The sequence below is a fragment of the Gorilla gorilla genome, chromosome 16, assembly GCF_029281585.2.
Source record: "Gorilla gorilla gorilla isolate KB3781 chromosome 16, NHGRI_mGorGor1-v2.1_pri, whole genome shotgun sequence".
Lineage (NCBI taxonomy): Eukaryota > Metazoa > Chordata > Mammalia > Primates > Hominidae > Gorilla > Gorilla gorilla.
Window position 1 is genome coordinate 97,468,902 of NC_073240.2, and position 22,846 is coordinate 97,491,747.

At 39.5% G+C, this 22,846-nt stretch overlaps 1 protein-coding gene across 16 annotated transcripts in view; it reads right to left on the reverse strand.

The window, feature by feature from the left end:
- Window positions 1-22,846, reverse strand: part of LOC109023491 (uncharacterized) — a 190,718-nt gene that overhangs the window by 109,867 nt on the left and 58,005 nt on the right. For 3 of the 16 annotated variants that reach the window (XR_010131087.1, XM_063698860.1, XM_063698861.1), the window contains exon 6: window positions 19,291-20,305. The exons of 12 other annotated variants lie outside the window; for them this stretch is intronic. The gene's annotated coding sequence lies outside the window, so the exon portion shown is untranslated. Of the gene's footprint in view, window positions 1-8,948; window positions 9,411-19,290; window positions 20,306-22,846 lie in introns of those variants that run through there. One more of the 16 variants, XR_010131084.1, reaches the window with a different exon arrangement.

Below are 22,846 nucleotides of genomic sequence, written 5' to 3' on the forward strand. Positions count from 1 at the left end.
GGAGAAAGACAGCACCTCCTTTGACATTCTTTGTGGGTAAGGTGAAATCAGGGCAGGAGGAGCCACAGCCCATCACTTTCTGAGTTGACCAGAGATCTCTCAGGGGCAGCCTGGGCTCCTGTACCAGATGGCCCAGGTTCTAATTCTACTTCTTCCATTGAGTAGTTGTGTGACCTCAGGCAAGGTACTTAACCTCTGTGTCTCTCAGTAAAAGGGTGCTTTATTAACAAACTTTTATATTGCACTATTTAAAGGACTTTACAAATACAAATTCATTTAGTCCTTATAGCCATAGAAGGTAGGTCAGGGCCAGGTGCTGTGGCTTGTAATCCCAGCACTTTGGGAGGCCAAGGCGGGTGGATCACTCGGGGTCAAGAGTTCAACACCAGCCTGGCCAACATGGTTAAAACCCTGTCTCTACAAAAAAAATACAAAAATTAGCCAGGCATGGTAGTGTGTAATTATATGGCAGCCTGTAATTTCAGCTACTCGGGAGGCTGAGGCACAAGAATCACTTGAACCCAGGAGGCGGATGTTGCAGTGAGCCAAGATCATGCCACTGCACTCCCACCTGGGCAACAGAGTGAGACCCTACCTCAAAAAAAAGAAGGTAGGCCAGACAAAATGTGGTAAAGATTAAATGGTTCATATATGCAACGTGCTTAGAGGCCCCTGTTTGGTACATGGGAAATGTAAGCACAATGCAGTGTTGTCATCATTACTGTAAATGCTATCCATTAGCTGCCATCATCTTCTTCTCCTTCATTTTCCAGGGATTCTGTTGCGGTATAGCACTTGAGGGCATTTTTTCCCTCCTCATTCCACCACCAAACTCTCCTCATTTTTTGGAGGGGGGCATATCTAAGTTTATTTATTTATATATATTTTTTTTAGCAATTTCAACTTTTAGATTTAGGGGCTACATATGCAGGTTAGTTAAATGGGTATACTGTGTGATGCTGATGTTTGGGGTACAGATGATCCCATCACCCAGGTAGTGAGCATAGGATTCAATAGGTAGCTTTTTTAGCCCATGCTCCCTTTCCTCCCTCCTGCTCTAGCAGTCTACAGTGTTCATTGTTTATGTCCATGCATACTCAATATTTGGCTCCCACTTACATGTGAGAATGTGTGCTATTTGGTTTTCTGTTTCTGTGTTAGTTTGTTTAGGATAATGGCCTCCAGCTGCAAACAGGTTGCTGCAAAGGACATGATTTTGTTCTTTTTATGGCTGCATAGTATTCCATGATGCATATATACCAAATTATCCAATCCACAGTTGATGGGCACCTAGGTTGATTCCATGTGTTTGCTATTGTGAATAGCTCTGCAAGGAACATAGAAGTATATGTATCTCTTGGATAGAACAACTTATTTTCCTGTGGGTATATGCCCAGTAATGGGATTGCTGAGTGGAATGCTAGTTCTATTTTTAAGTTCTTTGAGAAATCTCCAAACTGCTTTCCACAGTGGCTGAAATTGTACATTCCCACCAGCACTGCAGAAGCATTCTCTCTTCTCCACAGCCTCACCAGCATGTTATTTTTTGACTTTTAATAATAGCCATTCTGACCGGTGTGAGATGGTATCTCATTGTGGTTTTTAATTTACATTTTTCTGATGCTTAGTGATGTTGAGCATTTTTTCATGTTTTTTGGTTGTTTGTATGTCCTCTTTTGAGAAGAGTCTGTTCCTGTCCTTTGTCCATTTTTTAATGGGTTGTTTGTTCTTTGCATGTTGAATTGTTTATGTTCCTTATAGATTCTGGATGTTAGACCTTTATTGGATGCATAGTTTGTGAATATTTCCTCCCATTCTGCAGGCTGTCTGTTTACTCTGTTGATGGAGTCTTTTGTTGTGCAGAAGCTCTTTAGTTTAGTTAGATCCTGCTTATTCATTTTTGCTTTTGTTGCAATTGCTTTTGTGGACTTAGCGAAGAATTCTTTACAAGGATGATGTCTAGTAAATATTTCCTAGGTTTTCTTCTAGAATTTTTACAGTTTGAGGTCTTACATTTAAATCTTTAATCCATCTCAAGTTAATTTTTGTATGTGGTGAAAGACAGGGGTACAGTTTCATTCTTCTGCATATGCCCAGCCAGCGATCCCAGCACCATTTATTGAACACTCTCCCTGTTTTTGAGACACAGTCATTTTAGTACTTCCATCACATTCTTGCCTCCCCTTGACACTGCTTACCTTTACCATCTTTGTGTTCTGAATCCCTGCTTCTTCCAGCTAATTTAAATGGGTTCCAACTCTCCCCAGGCCCACAGTGTGCCAAGCACAGTGCTAGATATTCTCACCTACACATATTCTAGGGCTTGGGGAAGCTGGGTGCAAACATCCATTCATCTCCAAAACCCAGTCCCATCCTATTTTACCAAATTATTTAAAAATATTCCACTCACCTTCCCAACTTTGTTATTCATCACTCTTAAACACTGAACTGATCTGTTTACAAGGCACATCATCTAAATGTTTAAAATAAAGATTCATGCTAACTTAATGTAGCTATGTATGATTCTCAGTTGTCTGTATCTTTTAATTTTTTAAAAAAGATAGTATGTGAGCTGCTATGTATCATGTAATGTGCCTTCTTGACCAGTGGTAGGTTCTTATTCAAGCACATAACCTTAGATAGGACTAGTGACATGAATGTATTTGCTATGTTAAGAGGAAAATCTGGTTACAAAACATATGTAGAATAGCATGCTATTTTATACATCTGCAAAGATATATACCAATGAAATCACATTGGCTAACTTGTAGAAAAGGAAAAAATTATTTTTCAGGGTATTCTTCTTAGTTTTGCTTTGTGTATATTCTAATTTTTCTTTGTTTTGAGTATGTACTACTTTTATAATGTCACAAAGAAGTACAAGAAACCATATTTTGATGGGAAACATGGTTGGAACTTAGCCAGCTGAAACCATCCTCAATAAAGCCCTTCGTTTTTTGTTTTGTTTTATTTTGTTTTTTTAAGATAAAGTCTCACTTTGTTGCCCAGGCTGGAGTGCAGTGGCATAATCACTGCAGCCTCGAACTCCTGGGCTCAAGCAATCCTCTTGCTTCAGCCTCCCGAGTAGCTGGGACTACAGGTGTGTGCGACCATGCCAGGCTAATTTTTTGGGGGGGTGAGTAGAGATGGAGTCTTGCTATGTTGTCCAGGTTGGTCTTGAACTCCTCAAGCAATCCTCCCATCTTGGCCTCCCAAGGGGCTTGGATTACAGGCATGTGCCCCCAACACCTGGCCCTATTAAGCCTTTAATCTGCTGTCTCATCAGGCTGTGCACTTGTCTGAAAGATGGCTCTGTTTATTGTGTCCTACCATGTTATTAATTACTTTGAACTCAAAACATCTGGGTGGCAATGTCTATAGCTATTTAAGATTCTTTTTTTCATGTTTTGAATACACAGAAAGGTATATAAAACTTTTTCTGATGATAATGATGAAATCAAGAACAATCAGTCCTATGTGTTGAAGGCAAAATTGACTTCCCTAGCTTGGTGCATGAAGAAAAACAAAGGCGGAGCTAAGTCCTCCCACTCTGCCCCACCAGCAGCATCTTAGGATGCAGGGCACACTGAAGGCCCTTGGCCATGTCACAAGCAATCTCAGATGGAGGGTACTTACTCTCTCAGCCCATTTTCTTCCTTGCATAACTGTGCAGTTTCTTAAACTACCCTTTGCCTCACTACATATTTTAATCACATTCATTAATTTTCAAAGAGCCTATTTTTCTTATCATTCTAGAAGTACACTTCATATACTGAAAGCTAATGAGCATGTGTTCAGGAAATAGTGAGGAGTTGAATTTAGATTTTTTATTAAATTTGTATTTTTTTTCTATTTATATTTTTCTGATTAAAAATGTGGCTTGTATTTTGTTTACTTCTACAGGAAACAGTGTGGTGGTTATGTCTACTCAAAACCAAGCATGTATCTGAAAAAGTAGAATTTCAATTACATATCCAGATATTACATCTTTTTGCTTTTTATTTTGTTTTGTTTTTTGAGACAGAGTTTCGCTCTGTCACCTAGGCTGGAGTGCAGTGGCACCATCTTGGGCTCACTGCAACCTTGGCCTACCATGTTTAAGTGATTCTCCTGCCTCAGCCTCTCAAGTAGCTGGGATTACAGGCGCAGGCCACCATACCCGGCTAATTTTTGTATTTTTAGTAGAGACAACGTTTCACCATTTGGCCAGGTTGGTCTCGAACTTGTGGCCTCAAGTGATCCACCTGCATCGGCCTCCCAAAGTGTTGGGATTATGGGTCTGAGCTACCACGTCCAGCCCCGCTATTATATCTAGTTAATATCAATACATGAAGAGCTGGGTTGGTGTTTGTTTGCTTTGCTTTTTGTTAGGTTGATTGACATTATGTAGAATGCCACAGTGGAACCGAAAAGCTCCTCTCTACTTCAAAAATTAGAATAAAATGAATTTAAATTTTTTCTTATACTTGTCTCAGGTGCCTTTGAAAAATATTAAGGGCACTAGGTTAAAGCTATTAAAAGGCATATGTTTGTAAGTAAGAATTGTAAGAACTGACAGAACCGAATATTAAGAATTACTTTAAAAGCTAAAAACTTTAAAGAAATATTAGCCTGGAAAAGTGGAGAATAAGGGTGATTTAACAATTAGTTCCAAATAAATAACAGATTGGTAGAGGGTAGACATCTTGTTGCCATCCCACTTAAAGACAAGGACTCTTGAGAATTGCCTTTAGATTCTATCATGCCTTTGATCACACATAACACAGTGCTGGACATGTAGTGAATGTCCTTCAACACCTCCTATTCAGCATACTTCCCATATGTATGCAGGCACTGTGGGACCACCTGGGGCAGGTAAACAGAGCTGCACCATGCTGCCACAGAGCTGGACCCAAAGTGTTCTGAGAAGTGTCCACATAACCCAGGCAAGCATCAAGGAAGAGAAGCTGTGCAGAAAGAGCGACATCTCTAGGAGTAGCTTTTACAGGTGAAGAGAGATTGTGCAAGTGAATAAAAGAAAGTCAGGGATTCCAGGCAAGGGGAATTGCATGGTCAAAGGCACTAAGGTATAATGTGCCTGGCAAATAGACTTCTGCAGGACTAGAGAGCTGGATTTGCGGAGAGATGGCGTAGTAGAAGCAGGCCCAGGCCACATTAGCAAAAGTTTTTCTTGTACACCATGTTAAAAGTCTGGGTTTTGTCTCCAAGACAATTGTAGAACTCTTACAGCAAGGACTCTCTACAGAGAAATGACATAATCTTGTTAACATAATAATGTTTAAAATATCACTATAGCAGCAGTATGGAGAATAGAATGGTAAGGAATTAATACTGGACGTTGTTGCAAGATTCTAGGCAAAAAAATTTTTAGGAACTGAATTAAGACTGTGGCTGTACAGGTAGGGATGAAGAGAAGGAAGCAGAGTCAGGCGATGATAAACAGCGCTGGCAGAACTTGTAATCGTCTTGATGAAGAGGAAGGAGGAAGAGAATCGTCCAAGATGACCCTAGGGTCTTGCATTGAGTGACTGGGTAGATGGTGGCTTATTTTCCCCAAACAGGCAATACAGGAGGAAATACAGATCTGGGGGGGTTACCAAGGGAGATAATCCATTTACTTTCCTAGTTGTAGAACTTAAGAGTACCTCTAAGGAGGAAGTCACATTTACTAGCATAAAAGAACCATGAGAATGGGGACCTTGTTGGTTTCATTCACTATGTCCTCAGTGCCTAGCACAGCACCCAGCAGATGATAAATCCTGGTAAATTCTAGTCGAATGTGTGTTCCTGGACACAGTTTTGGGTCCAGGTCTCAGCAATTATTCAATGCTCTTTGGTTTTCTTCCATAGAAAATTCTAGAACCTCCTTTGATGTTGACCGAGGTTGTCTTGCATCCAGAAATAAGAGATTCTGCTCCATGCTCACGGGGGTGAGTTACAAAACCATGACTAAGATTCTTAATGGTCCTATCACTCTTCGTTAACACATATAAGCAGGGCTGGTTAATTGTTAACCGACAAAAAAGCAAAAACTGCAATAATAGAGTTTGAAGTGGTCAGACAGAGAAGAATTAGTCACTGGAGTGAGCCTCTAATATTGTAATAAGACACGTGGCTTTCAAGTTGCCATTGAAATGATTAGGAGGCAGGGCGTGGTGGTGCATGCCTGTAATTCCAGCACCTTGGGAGGCTGAGGTGGGAGGATTGCTTGAGCACAAGAGTTTGTGACCAGCCTGGGCAACATGGCAAGACTCTGTCTCCACAAAAAACTAAAAAATTAGCTATGCATGGTGGCTCATGCCTGTAGTCCCAGCTACTTAGGAGGCTGAGGTAGGAGGTTCACTTGAGCCTGGGAGATTGAGGCTGCACTTAGCGTGATTGTGCCACTGCACTCCATTGTGGGTTTCAGAGTGAGACCCTGGTCTCAAAAGAAAAAAAAAATTAGGGGAACCAAGTATAATTGTTAAGAATGAATATGAGCCAATTTAATTTGGTTTTAGAGTACCAAAAACTCTAAAAGGGATTGTTGCATTAGAACAAGAAACAGTGAGAAGTACATAGATCAAATAAAAACCCGGAAAAAACTTTAAGAAAAAAGAAAGAAAATCTAATAAATGGCACTGCTACTTGGAGAAGTTGGAGCAAATCTTCCTTGCCAGGGAAGCTTGAACTACCTGCCTATCTCTTTAAGCATTTTCATGTACAAATCAAACACAGATGGCCCATTACATTTATGACCTCATTGTCGATTACTCTAGATGGAGCATGCATTAATTATTGAAATATTTTCATAGTATACAAGTTTTTAGTGGGCTACATTGCCACAGATAATTTCAACTTTCTGATTAGAAGCTGGTATAAACAATTTTATTTATGAGAATTAATCTCTTAAATGTAGTAAACACTACAAATACAGTAGTGATTTTTTTTTTCCCCCATTTAACAAAGCCAAACTAGGAATCCTGGCCTCTATCCTTGAAACTCAGCGTTATGTTAGCATTGCATACAATACATAAACTCTGCCAAAATCTATTACAATTGTAGTAAATTTTGATTACCGGAGTTGTTTGTTATTTATGTCTACAAGATAAAGATAATATTGGGAATAGCCCTCTTCTATTCAATGTATAAATTACTTCCATAAAATATCTTGTTTTGTAAACAGTAAAAAAAGAAAAAAAGACTAAACTTGGTTGAAGCTTCAAATTGTTGCATCTACTTTAGTTCAAGTCAATAAACACTTTAGCTGATGTGGAAGTCCACGGAAGGGTTTAGACTTTTAATGGTGCCCTGGTTTATCTCTGGCATGATAAACAAAATGCTGGGGCCATTCACTGTTAAAGAACAATAAAAACATTCCAGTGAAGGAGTGCTCGGAGAGAAGGCATGTGGAGAAACATTTTGCAGGACCTTAAGGAAGACACGTATTTTCTATCATTCTGGAAGAAAGCTATTCATTCAACAAACATCAACTGAGCACCTATTGTGTGCTGGGGACTTTTCTAAGCATTTGTAGTGCTTTGGGAGGGAAAACTAAACTCTCTTTCTGCCAGGTATAGATTCTAGCAGAATTGATTACCTTCTTAAATCCTCTTTGCACTGAGAAGGAAGCTGAAGCTTAGCAAACTGAGCTAACTAACCGGAGATTACCCACACAGAAGGCAGTGAAGCTGAATAAGAGCCCGGGCCATGTGGCTCCAGAGCTCCTATTCTTCACCTACCGTATCTCAGTTGCCTTCACCATTTTCAAGCTTTTTCTGGCTCAAAGGTCTATTAATCTGGGTCATTGTGAATTTATATTTAAAAGTAGACAGCTGGACTTCCTTCAGTCTAGGTCTTCATTTAGGTCAGTTAACTTTTAAAAAATAGTTATCTGTATTTCTTCTTTCTGAAATTCACCATAGGAAAGAATGTTCAGGCAAAGAATGGCACAAATAAGATAGGCATCGCAGAAATGCTGATTTCACAGTCCAGTGGGATATGGTGGCCCTAGAAGCAGCAAGCAAGGTCAACATGCAATTATTGGTTTCTTTCTCTGGCCAAAGACAAACAGGTATAGAAAATTATACTTCTAGCAACACACAGATAGCAGCGCTGATGGCACTGTGATTTCACAATGGGTTGCACAACACAAAAGAGAGAAATTCCTGCATACCTCAGGGACAACTAAGGCTGGAATAATACGATCCTCAACCAGAATCGTGCAAGAAGATGGAAATTTAGCATATGTATTAGGTGAGAATCTTCTACCAGTGAGTAATGCTTACATATAAGACTCCTCTAGCAAACATTTATAAGACACACTGCTAATGGAGAGAATTCATGTAGAAATTAACGATATATTAATTAATTCAATGCTGTTCAATTAATTTTGGATATTCATTTCATTAAATTAAAAAGTAATGCATTTTCCTACTGCTCACAATAAAACTCTCTCAAGTTTGTTTAGCACTTTATACATTTAAAAACTCTGTTGCTACTGGTGGAACAGGGAAGATCAGAGACATCTGACAACTTGTCTGAGGTCATGTCAAATTTGGCAGGGAACAGCCTAGAACCCAGAGTTACTGATTTACAAGGTCAGTCCTTGGAGATTCTTTCACATTATTCTTATTTGATCCCCAGTAAAGCAGGTATTATCGTGTTCACTGATCATAGGAGAGCCTGAGGCTTAGGGATGTAGAACAAGTCAATGCTCAATTCCTTTCCAAAAAAATGTAACTGTGCATACAAATTCTATTAAGGGTGTGTTGGTAAGAGGGCATGGTTATTGGGAGCCAAGGTGCGCAAGGATAGAACATAAAATATGCAATAATGTACACGGTAAAGAAGTTGTACCATGGTAGAAGTAATTAATTTTATCTAGAATTAAAAAAAGGTCCAACTAATTATAAATACAACTGACTGTAAAAACTATAATGATATTAATTGGGCGTGGTGGCTCATACCTGTAATCCCAGCACTTTGGGAGGCCAAGGCAAGCAGATCACTTGAGGTCAGGAGTTCGAGACCAGCCTGGTCATGGTGAAACCCTGACTCGACTGAAAAAATGCAGAAATTAGGCAGGTGTGGTGGTGGGTGCCTGTAATTCCAGCTACTCAGGAGGCCGAGGCAGGAGAATCGCTTGAATGTGGGAGTCGGAGGTTATAATGAGTGAGCTGACATCACACCATTGCACTCCAGCATGGGCGACAGAGCGAGACTCTGTATTTAAAAAAATAATATAAAAGAACTATAATGATATTGTGCATTGTGACTGGTTATGTAGTGTCTGATGCTATGGTTCCTTATGAGATCATGCAATACAATTACCTTGGACACTTGAAAAAAAGTAGAGTCTTGTCCCTACGGAATCAGACACTTTGGACATAGAGGGCATAAATCTGGTTTTTAACAAGCCGTATTAGGGGCCCATGGTCTAAAATCTTGCCATTCAAAGTACGGCCCATGAGCCTGCAGCATCAGTGTCACCTGGGAGTCTCTTAAGAATGCAGAAACTAAAACCCAACCCCAGATCTACTGACTCAGAATCTGCATTTGGTTAAATAACAAGATCCCCTGGTGATTTCCTCTTGACTTTACAGTTTGAAGAGACTACAGTTTGCTGGCTTATGGCATCCCTTCCTACCACACATTCACCTTATCAGAAAAAAAAAAAAATAAGTCAGCATGACTTGAGCTGTTTTTAGTGAATCCATGAGGGATCTAAGCGAACTGTTTCTATTTCCAACTTCCTTCTCAGTCTAATGTTCTAGATTTCCATCATTGTCTGATAAAGGTTTACCAAATATCCAATTAAAAATGTATCCTAAATTCTGTTGAAGCTCAACATCTAATTCATGGGCCATCAAGTGTTTCATTTCCAAAACTCACCTTCAGAATTTTTTTTAAAGTAAAAACCTCATTTGCATATCTCTAAATTTCCACTAATTCTTCCATTTTTTACAATTCCTCAAAGACTAGTAAGGTGCATTGGCAATCCCATTGGCTAGTTTTCTTCGTCCCCTCATAAGATAATCAATCTATAAAAAATCAGGATATCTGAGCGTGTTTTTAGTAGCAGGAATAGCTATGATGAGTTCTACCCTTATACTGAGACTTCAGGTTTCTCTTATAAGTGTTTGTTTAAGGCTGGGCGCGGTGGTTCATGCCTGCAATCCCAGCACTTTGGGAGGCCAAGGTGGGTGGATCAACTGAGGTCAGGGGTTCAAGACCAGCCTGACCAACATGGAGAAACCCCGTCTTTACTAAAAATACAAAATTAGCCGGGCATGGTGGCGCATGCCTGTAATCCCAGCTGCTTGGGAAGGCTGAGGCAGGAGAATCGCTTGAACCTGGGAGGCGGAGGTTGTGGTGAGCCGAGATCGCGCCATCGTACTTCAGCCTGGGCAACAAGAGCAAAACTTCGTCTCAAAAAAAAAAAAAAAAGCGTTTGTTTAAACCAGTCTCTTCAACTGAAATCAGGGTGGTTTTTAAGTTTGCCCATCTCAAGTTCCTTGTTTGCAAGAGCAGTGTGTACTCTTCCCTAGTTTTGGGGGAACCCCTCCAGCTGCCTTTCTGAGGCTAGGAAAAGACAGAATCCTCTTTCTCTGATCCAGCTCTCACCACTCAGCTGGGAGTAATACAGCTACTGTAATGCTTGAATTTCAATGTCCACTCAATATAACATTAACTTTTTTTGTTTGTTTGTTTGTTTTTTGAGATGGAGTCTCACTTTGTCACCCAAACTGGAGTGCAGTGGCACAATCTCGGTTGACTGCAACCTCTGCTTTCTGGGTTCAAGCAATTCTCCTGCCTCAGCCTCTGGAGTAGCTGGGACTACAGGCATGTGCCATCACACCCAGCTAATTTTTGTAGTTTTAGTAGAGATGAGGTTTTGCCATGTTAGCCAGGCTGGTCTTGAACCCCTGACCTCAAGTGATCCGCCTCCCTCAGCCTCCCAAAGTTCTGGGATTACAGGCATGAGCCAATGCACCTTGCCCATATTTTAAAATTTTTTTAAAGAAATAAAATAACTTCTCAATCTATCACCCTGACTAGTTCACAGTCCGTATAAAGTTAAGTTTAAATATGGGTTTGCCTTTTACCTGTCCTTACAATTAACCTAAAACCTTTTTAAATATTAATACGATTTTATAACATTTTAAAGCCCATATAATATTTCAATATTGATATGTTATATGTATGGACTCAATCTACTATTCTTGGACATATAGTTGGCTTCCAATTTTTCATTACAACACATAAATTCTAGAAGCTAATTTTAGAGATTCAATCCCAATATTTGACAGTTATCCTTAAAGAAAAAAAGAAAAAGCTCATGCAAGACCAGGATTCCATGGCTAACTTCCACTAGTCTTCTCATAAATGTACACCATTACTTACAGGGGGAACAGGCAGAAAAGGGTAGAGAAAACTGTATAAAACAGATCCTTTTTATCTTAAAAATCAGCTGAAACTACATGTTCTACTAATAGACTCAAAGTATCATTTTCATCTCTGAATTGGTATACATAACATAGTCTAAATATGTTATTAATATATATAGGGTTAGCTTCATTGCACTTAAGGGTCCTGAGTTACAAACAATCCATGGGTTATACAGGAGGCCATTTCCTGATTAGATGCCTGCACTAGAGTAGGAGCTGAACAGAGACTTAACTGTAGCATAACATTTTAATACAGCTACAACTAGATTACATTCTCACATTCTGTTTTAGACTGTGGAGTGGAAAATACATCCATCACTTAGAATGTGTGTAACCCTTATTTAGGTTATACCAGGTTGAGCCATTTCACTTAGGACTTAGAGGTTAGCCCAACCTCTGACTTCTGGTTTCCCTCTCCAAAATTTTTTTTTTTAAGACACTGTTTCACTCTTGTTGCCCAGGTTGGAGTGCAATGGCGCGATCTTGGCTCACCACAACCTCCGCCTCCCGGGTTCAAATGACTCTCTTGCCCCAGTCTCCTGAGTAGCTGGGATTATAGGCATATGCCACCACACCCAGCTAATTTTGTATTTTTAGTAGAGATGGGGTTTCTCCATATTGGTCAGGCTAGTCTCAAACTCCTGACCTCAGGTGATCCACCTGCCTTGGCCTCCCAAGGTGCTGGGATTACAGGCGTGAACCACTGCACCCGGCCTCCCTCTCCCATTTCAATCCCTGTCGTTGTCTTCTATTAACAGTCACACTCATTTGGTAGCAAATGAGGAAGACAGGAAAAGCCTCATGGAGTGGCCTGACTTTGAAGACGTGGATTTCTCTGCAGTTGAGGAAAGAGCATTCTGGCCAAGGGAAGAGTGAAGAGGCAGGAAAGTTGAGGGAAGGGTAACCATGTTGTTTTGCTAAGTAAAATATACATAAAGGAGAAGAAGAAAGGAAGTTTTAAAAGACAAGTTTGGGAAAAAATCATGGAGGACTTTGAATGGCAGCATAAAGGGTATGAGTAGTAAGAAGCTATGTTAAACAATAGCCAATCAAAACCAGATTGGGGCCAGGAAGGATGGTTCGTGCTTGCAATCTCAGCACTTTGGGAGGCCAAGGTGGGAGGATGGATTGATCCCAGGAACTGGAGACCAGCCTGGGCAACATGGTGAGACCCCATATCCACAAAAAATAAAAAATAGTTAGCTGGGCCTGGTGGTGCATGCCTGTGGTACTAGCTACTCCGGAGGCTGAGGTGGGAGATCACTAGAGCCCAGGAGTTCAAGCCTGCAGTGAGCTATGATTGTGCCACTGCGCTCCAGCCTGGGTAACTGAGGGAGATACTGTCTCTTGAAAATAAACACACAAAAAAACTAAAAACCAGATTTGTACTTCATGAAGATCTAGCAGAGTAAAATGGATGGAAGAAAGAGGAGACTAGTAGAGACAAATTAACATGAAGCCACCAGAACGATTTAAAGGTGAGTCTGAATGAAGAGGCAGCAATAAGCCTGGGAAGGAGGTCATGGGCCTAAGATACTGTGCAGAGGACCAGAGAAACACTGGGTGAAGGGGATAAGGAAAGTTGTTCCCAGGAGCATCCCCTTCCTGGGCCCTAAATCCTAAACAAACACCACAAGTCTGATTATAAGTCTTTCTACCTTGCCCCCAAGGCTGTCTTTGAAAATAGTAAAAATGTGTAGGCCTCAGCTATAAAACTGTCAGAGACAATTGTTTGAATTTGGACATCAACGTTATGATCAAAATGAAAATGTGTCACTGACTTTGTTGATGCATTTTTAAAAGATGAACAGGCTTCGTTTGTTGACCTGATGCTCCCCAGTTTCTGAATGTCTGGTCACCTCAATGGCCCTGAGCAGCCCCGTTTCTGAACATCTGGCTATGCCCCCGTGATTAGCCTGCCTGGCCCCAGCTTGCCCTAGAAAAGGGAAAGCTCAGTAGAAAAGGCATTCTGGATGGTTTCCATCTTCTTGGAGAAGCAAAAGCAAAATTATTAACAGAGAATGAGACTGGCTGTAGCAATGTGTAGGTTTCAGTAGAGTTGAGAAAAGCTGTATCAGAGATTAGGGTAGGACTTCCATTTAAAATTAAAATTGCTGGATAATATGGCAGTAACTAGTAAAACATAAAATATGTATACTTATGACCCAGCAGTTTCACTTTAAGTGCCCATGCTAGAGAAGTACTCATGGCATATGAGTATTGTATTATGCATATGAGCATATGAGAAATACTAGAGTACATAGGAAGTATGTAGCGGGATATTTACTGAAGTGCTATTTATAATAGCGAAAAGGTAGAAGGAATATACACGCACATCATAGGAGAAAAACTCAGAGAGCATGGTCTACCTGCATCATGGGAAATTCTCTAAGCAGTTAGAAAGAATGGGGTATACCTGTTTCTCCTAACCAGGTAAGATCTCCAAGACATGGATAAGTGAAAATAACAAATGCGCAATGATACATACGATATAGCACATTTTGGTGACTCATTTGGACAGAAAAGGGACTGGCAAGTTGCACATCCTTGGTAACATAGATCACATCAAGGGAGGCAGAGAAGTCATAGCAAAGAGCACTTTAGCCTTATCCTCTAATACCTTAGTATTTACAAGTAGAATAAGTATATGGTAATTGTTTGGTGTTTCAAAATTTATTTGAAAATTTTAAATTTCTTAGTTCTAAGGAGTCCCTTTTTGCATTAAATATCAGATCTTACACCAAAGACATCTTTCTTTCAAAATGATTGTTTAAAAAAGTCAGTGAGGCACTGGTGTAATGCAAGACTTAATGGTTGAATAACAATAGAAAGATAGAACGATAAATACACTGAGAGATAGAGAGACAGAGAGACTGAGAGATAGACAAATCAGCCAAGCTACTTGCATAGCCAGTTTCCCCAACAGCTGCCAATTTTATGCAAGATTATTAAGGCGACTCTGTTCAATATAACGATGGGGCCCCCACAAGTTAGGTAGTGTAGCAAAATAAATATCAATGGCATACCACCGAACTGCCAACACAGGCAAATACTTGCATATGCCATATTTAAAAGGCAGAGTGAAACATCAGGAGGCTGAGATGAGGTCCAGGAATGGAGCCGATTTAAAATCAGAACTGAAGAACGTAGGCCAGGTGCGGTGGTTCATGCCTGTAACCCCAGCATTTTAGGAGGCCAAGGCGGGTGGATCACGAAGTCGGGAGTTCAAAACCAGCCTGGCCAAGATGGTGAAACCCCGTCTCTACTAAAAATACAAAAATTAGCCGGGTGTGGTGGTGTGTGCCTGTAGTTCCAGTACTCGGGAGGCTGAGGCAGGAGAATTGCTTGAACCCGGGAGGCGGAGGTTGCAGTGAGCCAAGATCATGCAACTACACTCCAGCCTGGGCTACAGAGTGAGACTCCATCTCAAAAAAAAAAAAAAAAAAAAAAAAAGGAATCTAGACTGGAGTTTATTCACTGGAATATTTTTCTAGGTTCAAAAATCAGTGGTAGCAAATTATTTTCTAAATTAGAAACTATATCTGCAATACTTTCATATCAGTTCCCATTTAGATGACAAGGTAGAGCTAATGCAGTTTTAATACAGTTTAGCAGTTAATGATTATTGGCAAAATCATCTTTTGCTCCCTTAGGACTTTTTCACTTAAAAACTTGATGGTGTTTGGGGTAAAATGTCGTAAGAGACATTCTAGCACATGACAGAAAAGAAAATATTAACTCACTATGTAGCCAAGAGATGGATTAATCTTCCAAGCAATTCAAAAAGAGAATTGGAACATGAACTCTAAAAAACAGTTCAAGTATCCTGAAAACTGCTAAAATAGCTCTGTTTGGTGAATCTCAGGTATTTTGGTCGCATTGCTTCAACTCCTTAATTCAGAAGTTAAGTTTTAATGTGAGTCATTTCAGTTTTCATGTATTTAAAGGTCATAACCACTGAAACAGTTTTTACAAAAATACTTCTTTGAGCCTAATGTTGAACACAGTCTGCATTGCTGAGCATGTGAGAGTCACTCTGGGAAAAGGGTGTTTAATGAATAACTTTACAGTAAAAGGCCTTGAAAACTTCCTCTAAACATTAGACCTGTGCTTTCTTTCTGAAATACATTAACAGCCTCCAGAAGCCTCATAGATGCTGGCAAGCCCTTTTAGGCAGACTTTTGAAGTCCCTGACATTTGTGTGCAGGGAAAGGTGCCTGCCCGCTCTCCACCCCGCCCCTAGCCCCTCCCCCACCCAGGCAGTGTTTGGAGATGCTGTTGACTTAAGAGTTTTGCTGGAAAGAAAGATTGATAAAGCAAAGCAATCGGAGTTATTTTCTATGCATGAAATTGATTAAATGCTTCACTAAATGGCTTATAAATTTGCTTCTCATATTTCTGTCACCCACTGAAAAGATTACAGAAACTCTGCATATAACTATGTTGTATACAATACCAAATTACAAAAGGTTGTAAAAACTAATGTTTTGTTTAAAGTTTTGAGCAGGACCATATGCCTTCAGTGACCTTGAGTAAGCTATTTTAATTCAAAACATTTCAAAGAATATAAAGGGGAGAAATATTCAACTACATAACAAACCAGACCAGTGGTGGGTAGATCTCCGTTAACTGTGTTGAACTTCTGCTCTTTTCTACGAGGGTGTAGAGTGAATCCCATCATACAAACGCCTTATGTCTGGAAAGCTTGGAAGCACATGTGGTGTCAATGGGGATATATTTACAAACGAGATGAAAAAAGGGCTTTAGGACCTCCCAAAGTTGAATCTGCTCTATTATTTTTAGTTGAGAGACACATCCTAATGAGTTCTGAGTCTAGCAGAGACTTGTAAAACTATGTAGAAAAGGTGACAAATATTAACAAGGGTGGTGGGATTGTTTTATTTTGGAGGAATTTTTGTTTGCTTGTTTTTAATCTTTACACGTCTTTCAAATGTCAGCTAAGTTCTGTTCTTTCTACCATGTGACAATTTCTTCTAACTATTGTGTAACAGTTGGAAGGGATGTTAGCATAGAGACGATTTATAAGCAAGCAGGTGACCTGCAGATGTTATGGGGAAACTAGCCCTTTTCTTAACATGGCCTTAAAAGTACCTGCACTGCTACAGGAAAAATGATATTCTTTTGTAACATTTATAAGACATCGTGTCCCCAGCAAGAATTAACATTTGGCATTAACGAACGCACAGTTCTGGCCATAACTTCAAGAAAAGAAATTTTACAACCAGTAATGTGCTTAAATCCTTCCTGACCTGCCCTCTGTAATACATATCCCCAACCTTTCACCTTCAGAAATAGCCAGTACTGGGACAAAGATGGCTACCACAGCTATGGCCATCTGGAGCCCCGTGAGCTAGAAAAGACCGGGGAAGTACTGTCAATGGAGGGGGCAGAAGTACTTTCTAACATCAGGCCCAGCCCAATGCCCGTCTGCTTATGCAACCAGTTTCTGGGTACAGGCAAGTATTGCACTGGAATTATCCCTCGTATATGAAAACACAATGTAATCTCACTTAGCAAACCCAGGTTTCTTTCTTTTTTTATGAGTACCTGTTCTGGGAGATATGCCAAAAATTCAGGGATAATTTAACCAAACCATCAACAACTGGACAACTTATTTAACTCTTTGATGAGTGTTACATGAACCTTTTTGCTGGCGTCAAGCCACCACATAATGAATCCTGATGCCAGACACAGAGGGTTTGATAAATTAGAATAAAGGAAGAGGTTCCTTACCATACAACATATAAAAGAACTAGCTTCTACCAACAGGTATTTGCCATCTTAAAAAATAGGAATCTGTCTCCTGAAAGTCTATTCCTTGAATACCAATGCTACAAGCTTATCCTTTATAAAATGGTTTGGGTAATCAGATCTATTGAAGATCAAATGTCCTGGGGATTCACAGTGCATAGTAATGTGCTGGAGGCTTTGGGGGCCCTGCTGCAAACAATCCTGTTTAATTCAGGTTAATCTACTGTTTCTCACTTGACCCCGGACATTTTTTTAAATCAATGTTTTGAGACATGAAATTACTCTTTCAAACGTATTCTGGAGAACACTGATTTAAATCTACTGCATGGCTGACAAACGAGTCCACCTCTTTTGAAAGCTGAGCAAGCCCCTTTAGGAGGACCCTTAGCTGAATAAAGGAAGTCTCAACCCAACTGCAAGAAGGTCTTCACCATTCCTCTTCTGAGGATATGCTGACCTTGGGCTGTACATATTCTCTTCTTCTAATTAAGACATGTTGCATGTTCTGTGGCTACCAAAGACAAAAACAGTAGACCTCACCAATTGCCCATGGGTTTCACAAGTGGCACTGGTTACCTACATAAATATTTGCCATACATCAAATAAATGCTTCACGTACATTGATTTTTCTTATGGACTCCTTTTCTTTTAAGATTATGTACAAATCCACTCTCTCTTTCCACTTCAAATAATAGACAAAAGCTATGTTTATTCTTCCTATTCTATCATCAAAGTCACTCATACATCAAGATCATTCAAGAAAGCCTAGCAGTATGCAAGTGAATGAGAGTGGCATGACTGTGAAGATAATCTTGGATCTACTCTAATTTAATTTTTTTAAGTAAATCACTTGCAAACTCCAGCACTCTAACTAGTACAAGTAACAAATTACCCACGAGGAGCCTCAGAGGCTACAGGTGACAGAGCTGTGTTGCAACACCTTGGCAAGGATCTTTGTACTACAGCCTTGGTTCTCAAACTGCACAGTGCATCAGAATCACCTGGGGGCTGTGTTAAAATACAGATCTCTAGGCCCCACCCCTAGTGAGTTTCAGTTTCAGTGGGTTTAGGGAGGGGCCCAAGAATGTGCATTTGCAACAGGCTCCCAGGTGATAGGGATGCAGCTGCTCTGGCTGGGGGACAGCACTTTGGGAATTACAACTGTACAGCAGTTCCCTAATGCTCCCGATCAGGATTACCTGGAAACTTTGTTAAAAACACTAAGTCTCACCCTTAGCCCCAGACTCCTGAGATGGACTCTCTAGGAAGGAAAGTCAGGAATCTGTATTTTTAATAAACTCCCCAGTGGATTCAAATCATCCAGCTCTGGACTACTTCAGCCTGAGAAGAGGGGCTTGCCTTTTAGATCTGGGCCTGAGGTCTTGAACCTTTGCCGGCCTCTGGGCACACGGACTCTCCCTGCTAGAGGCCCCTTCGAAGTGCAAGCAGGCTGAAGACACGTGAATGCCTCCTCCAATAACTTGTCCAGTAATTGGTATATTGATTGCTAATGTCATCATGTTTTAGTATATATAAACCCCTCACTCTATTACACAGCCCCCAACAATCCAAAAAGTCATTGTTTATTCATTGTGACTCCCAAACTGGCCCTTGTCAGCTCCTGCTGGAGGGCTTGCTGATAAAAATCAGCAGATGATTGGACGCACACATTCTTAACATGACTGACCCATGACATCTCAGAGGGCAGCTCGAGAGCCTGTCATTACAGTACAATACATTTCTTTCTTCTTTCTTATCTAGCCCAGATGACTTGAGATTTTTATTAACTCATTAATGACTGAAGATGTCATTAGAACCAGTGGGAAGGGTTATTTTTCTGTCTCTCTCTCTCCCTCTGTTTTTTTTTTTTTTTAAGTGGGAATAAGTGTGCAATTTGCTGGGAAAGGGGGAGGGGCTCATTGATGAAACAGCTAAGACAAACCTAAGTGGAGAGACCCTTGCACTTTATTAGAATCTGAAATTTGATTGAAGGGTCCTGGACCTGAAAATCTGCAGACAGAAATACAAAGTTGCTTCAGAAACATGTTGGGAAGAATGGGACAATTTGATCAAGGAAACAGCGACCCATAAAATTCAGTAATTTTTATTGTGTTGTGGTCTCAATCTTTCCAACATAACAGCTAAACAAACAAACAAAAACGTCAGAGTAAAGCTACTGAAACCTCTAAATGTTTCTTAACCTACACGTTCATTAAATCATATCTTGTTTCTGCGTGCCTTTAATTTTCACATCTGCAAAATTGCTTTTAGAAATCAAATTAGATCTTTTGAACGCACTTAAATTGCAACAACCTTATTTTTTTATATACTCTTGGGTTTCAGCCTTTTCATCCAGGTTGTGTGTCCAATTAATGGGATATCTCAAGGAAGCACTAATCATTTTGAAAACTTAAGAATATAAAAAGCAAGCAGACTATTTTCATTATAGCTGATTGGATTGAGAATAAGCTACAGAGGAAATGTTCAATAATTATGATAACTTTTTTAGAGGAGATCACAAAAAAATGTCAGTCACAGAAGGTGCTTTTCATTGCGACAAAGGCTTTGAAGTCCAGTTTCAGTAGATTCCTCTTCGGGGTTCAGCCTCAGGCATGTCAGAAGGCTGCTCTGAGAGTGGGTTTTACACTGATTTTTATCAGCCCCAGATAATTCACTTGGCGAAGAAAACATCTATTACTAGATGTATCTCATATGTTACTGAATGTTTACTAAATTTTACTACTGTCAAAACACATTGTAAATGAACAGACCCTCATAAGAACGAGGGAAATCTATTCCTCAGAAGAGAAAATGGTTGTCTGAGGACCTATGAAGATTTTTGCCCAAGGAAATTAATGCCAGTAAACTATGACCAAGATTTAAATATGCTTTCAGCCAAGTTTTATGCTTAAATCACCTAATTACATCTTTCTTTCTTTATTTGCCTGGTGGAGAATTATATTCATTACATGTTATGGTAAACAGAATAATTAGTTAATATTTACGGATTAATTAAATAAAATCATTTTATCTAATTCAGTAATAACGGTGCTGAATTTTATTTTTCGCATTTCTGAACATGATGCCAAACACCCAGATGAAACCTAGGAGGAGAAAAGAGTCAAAAATCCAGATGTTATTAAAGATCCAGATGTATGGTATCAAGTAAACAGAACATCAAGGATTTTTACTTTTCTTTTTTCCATTTTCATCCAGATGTTTGGTGTCGTATAGACAAAGTCTTAATCTGTTCAGTCACAATCACAGCGTTATTTAATATCATTTGCCAATATTTCACTCCCTTCTTCACAAAATGATCTCTAAAAATCCTATGTAATTCATTCACGAGGAAAACAAGCATATTTTCTTCAGAAACAAAAATATAATGCCCAGTGGATTCATAAGACCAGATTACCATCCAGGATGGTGCCCAAGTCTCTATGTTGAAAAACATTTCATATCTGCATTTTTAAATGATGAAAGTTAATTCACCTTAAATGGTCGGAATGGAAACTTAATTTTAATTGACATGCACATGTGAATTTCAGTCCTAGTAGGTAGCTTTGGAGAATAACAGGCTCTCAAGTGTAAATGATGGTCATCTTTTCAATGGGATCCTTTCCCAATTCATTCACTTATCATTAAATCCTAAAAGAGATTACCCGCCATTTTAAGAATAATTTCTGCTTTGCAACTTTGGTTACCTTAAAGCACTGACCCAGGGACTTAAGAACTTGATGCTGAGCCCCAGCATCTCATTTTTCTGTGTGACCTTGAGCCAGTCACTTAACGTCTGAGCCCCAATTTTCTCTTTCTTAAAAAAAAATATTAAATAATAGACCTGATTCTAGTGAACCCAAGGATCTAAAAACAAGAACTTGGGGAGGGCAAAATCCTTTATGAATATAAAATTATCAGTCATACAGACTATTTTGAGTTTTACATATCATTATTACATGAATAGTATTACTATGTAAAAGTGTCATTACTATTAAAATGAAATCCAAGAGGGCACAGTAGAGACAGTCATGCTAACACGACCTGGTCAGCTATTTACCGTTTACAAATTAAATACAGGAATGACTATAATCCCTGGATGTGCAAAGCAATACCAGATTCTACTTCCTTGTGCTGCCGTGTTTCACCACGCTAAATCTGAGAAATAATTTGAGTGCTACCCTTCTCATGGTACTAAACGGACTAATCATAAGGCATACTGTATCTCTGATTACAATAGGACACTTCTGCCAATCTAGGACCCTATGCTTGGCTGACTGGTGGACTTAATTTTGACAGACAAATGCACCCTCCTCCCTCCTGGCCAATGGCAAAGACTCAAGCCTTTGCATAGAGCAAATTGTTGCTGCTGAATATTCAAACAGATCTCATGGTTTCCATCATGGGAGATTGCTTCCACTTTTTTTTTTCTGTTAGTAAAATGTACATCCTAGGAAGTTATCATCAAAGAACAAGCTTTTTGCTAACATTCCTCTGCACAGTATAAGAGGGTTTCTAAGTGAGAAATCAACTCAAGCACTTGTAAAATGCTAAGCACTAAAAATCTCTGAAACACTTTAGTCTTACACTTTTCTGTAATGGTGCCGAGATTTTGGGAAGAGACATAGAAACTTTTGAGTTGTGCGTTTAAGATATTAAAAGATTCTGGAAGTACAACAAAGGGAATAAAATAAACGAAAGGAAGATAACTTCATTAATTTTAACTTTAAAAAAAAATCTGCAGTGTCAAGATGCTACAGTCAAAAAACAAAAACAAAAACAAAAACAAAAACTCACACATCAAGAAATTTCTTTCAAAGTTTAGCCCAACTGTTTGCTCAATTATATGACTATAGAGAAGACGGGATGAATAATCAAGTTTTAGTTCTTCAACTTTGAAGGCACAAATCACTCATTAGCATGTTGCTCGTTTGATGCAACTTATTTTGAAGAGCCAGAAATCAATACAAAAGGAAACAATAACAATAAAAGGAAAGATTTCTACTGTCATAATAGGGAAAGGTGTGTGAGCTGGAAGAAAGTACAGTACAGAAGCCCATGACAAGTCATGATAAATGGGTCGTTATAAAATTCACGTTTAGGCAGCACCAGGCCGCGGATAATGCCATTCGTCATGGCAACACGAGGCCGCTAATGAGCCCTCATTGCATATTCATGTTTGTGGCGTTTCTTCCCTCCCACCCTGAACTAGTGCCTGCAAATATCTCCACCTCAAGCTGACGCTCAGCTTAGGTCTTCTTCTTCTTCTTCCCTCTCTCTCTCTTTTTTTTTTTTATTTGTTATGTTGCAGCAATTACACTGTAAAAGTGCTGCCCAAGATTGATTGCTCTGATCTGTAGTTCAATTGTAAATTAGAATACACATCCCCCCCAGGGACACACGGCCCCTATTTGTGATTAAGAAAAAAGCCCCATAATAGACTAATAGCTAAAGTTCTCTCTCTTTTACTTTCAGGCAATTAGCTTGATGAAATGGCCTCTTTTTGTGTACCCTGGAAGTGTAAACCGATATCATAATGAAGTATATGATGTTTATTCTATTATTTTCACCTTGCTGGATATGCAGGAATGCATAAGTAATGGCTGCTTTGTCTAGTACGTTTACTGATTCACAAGTAAACTATTTCT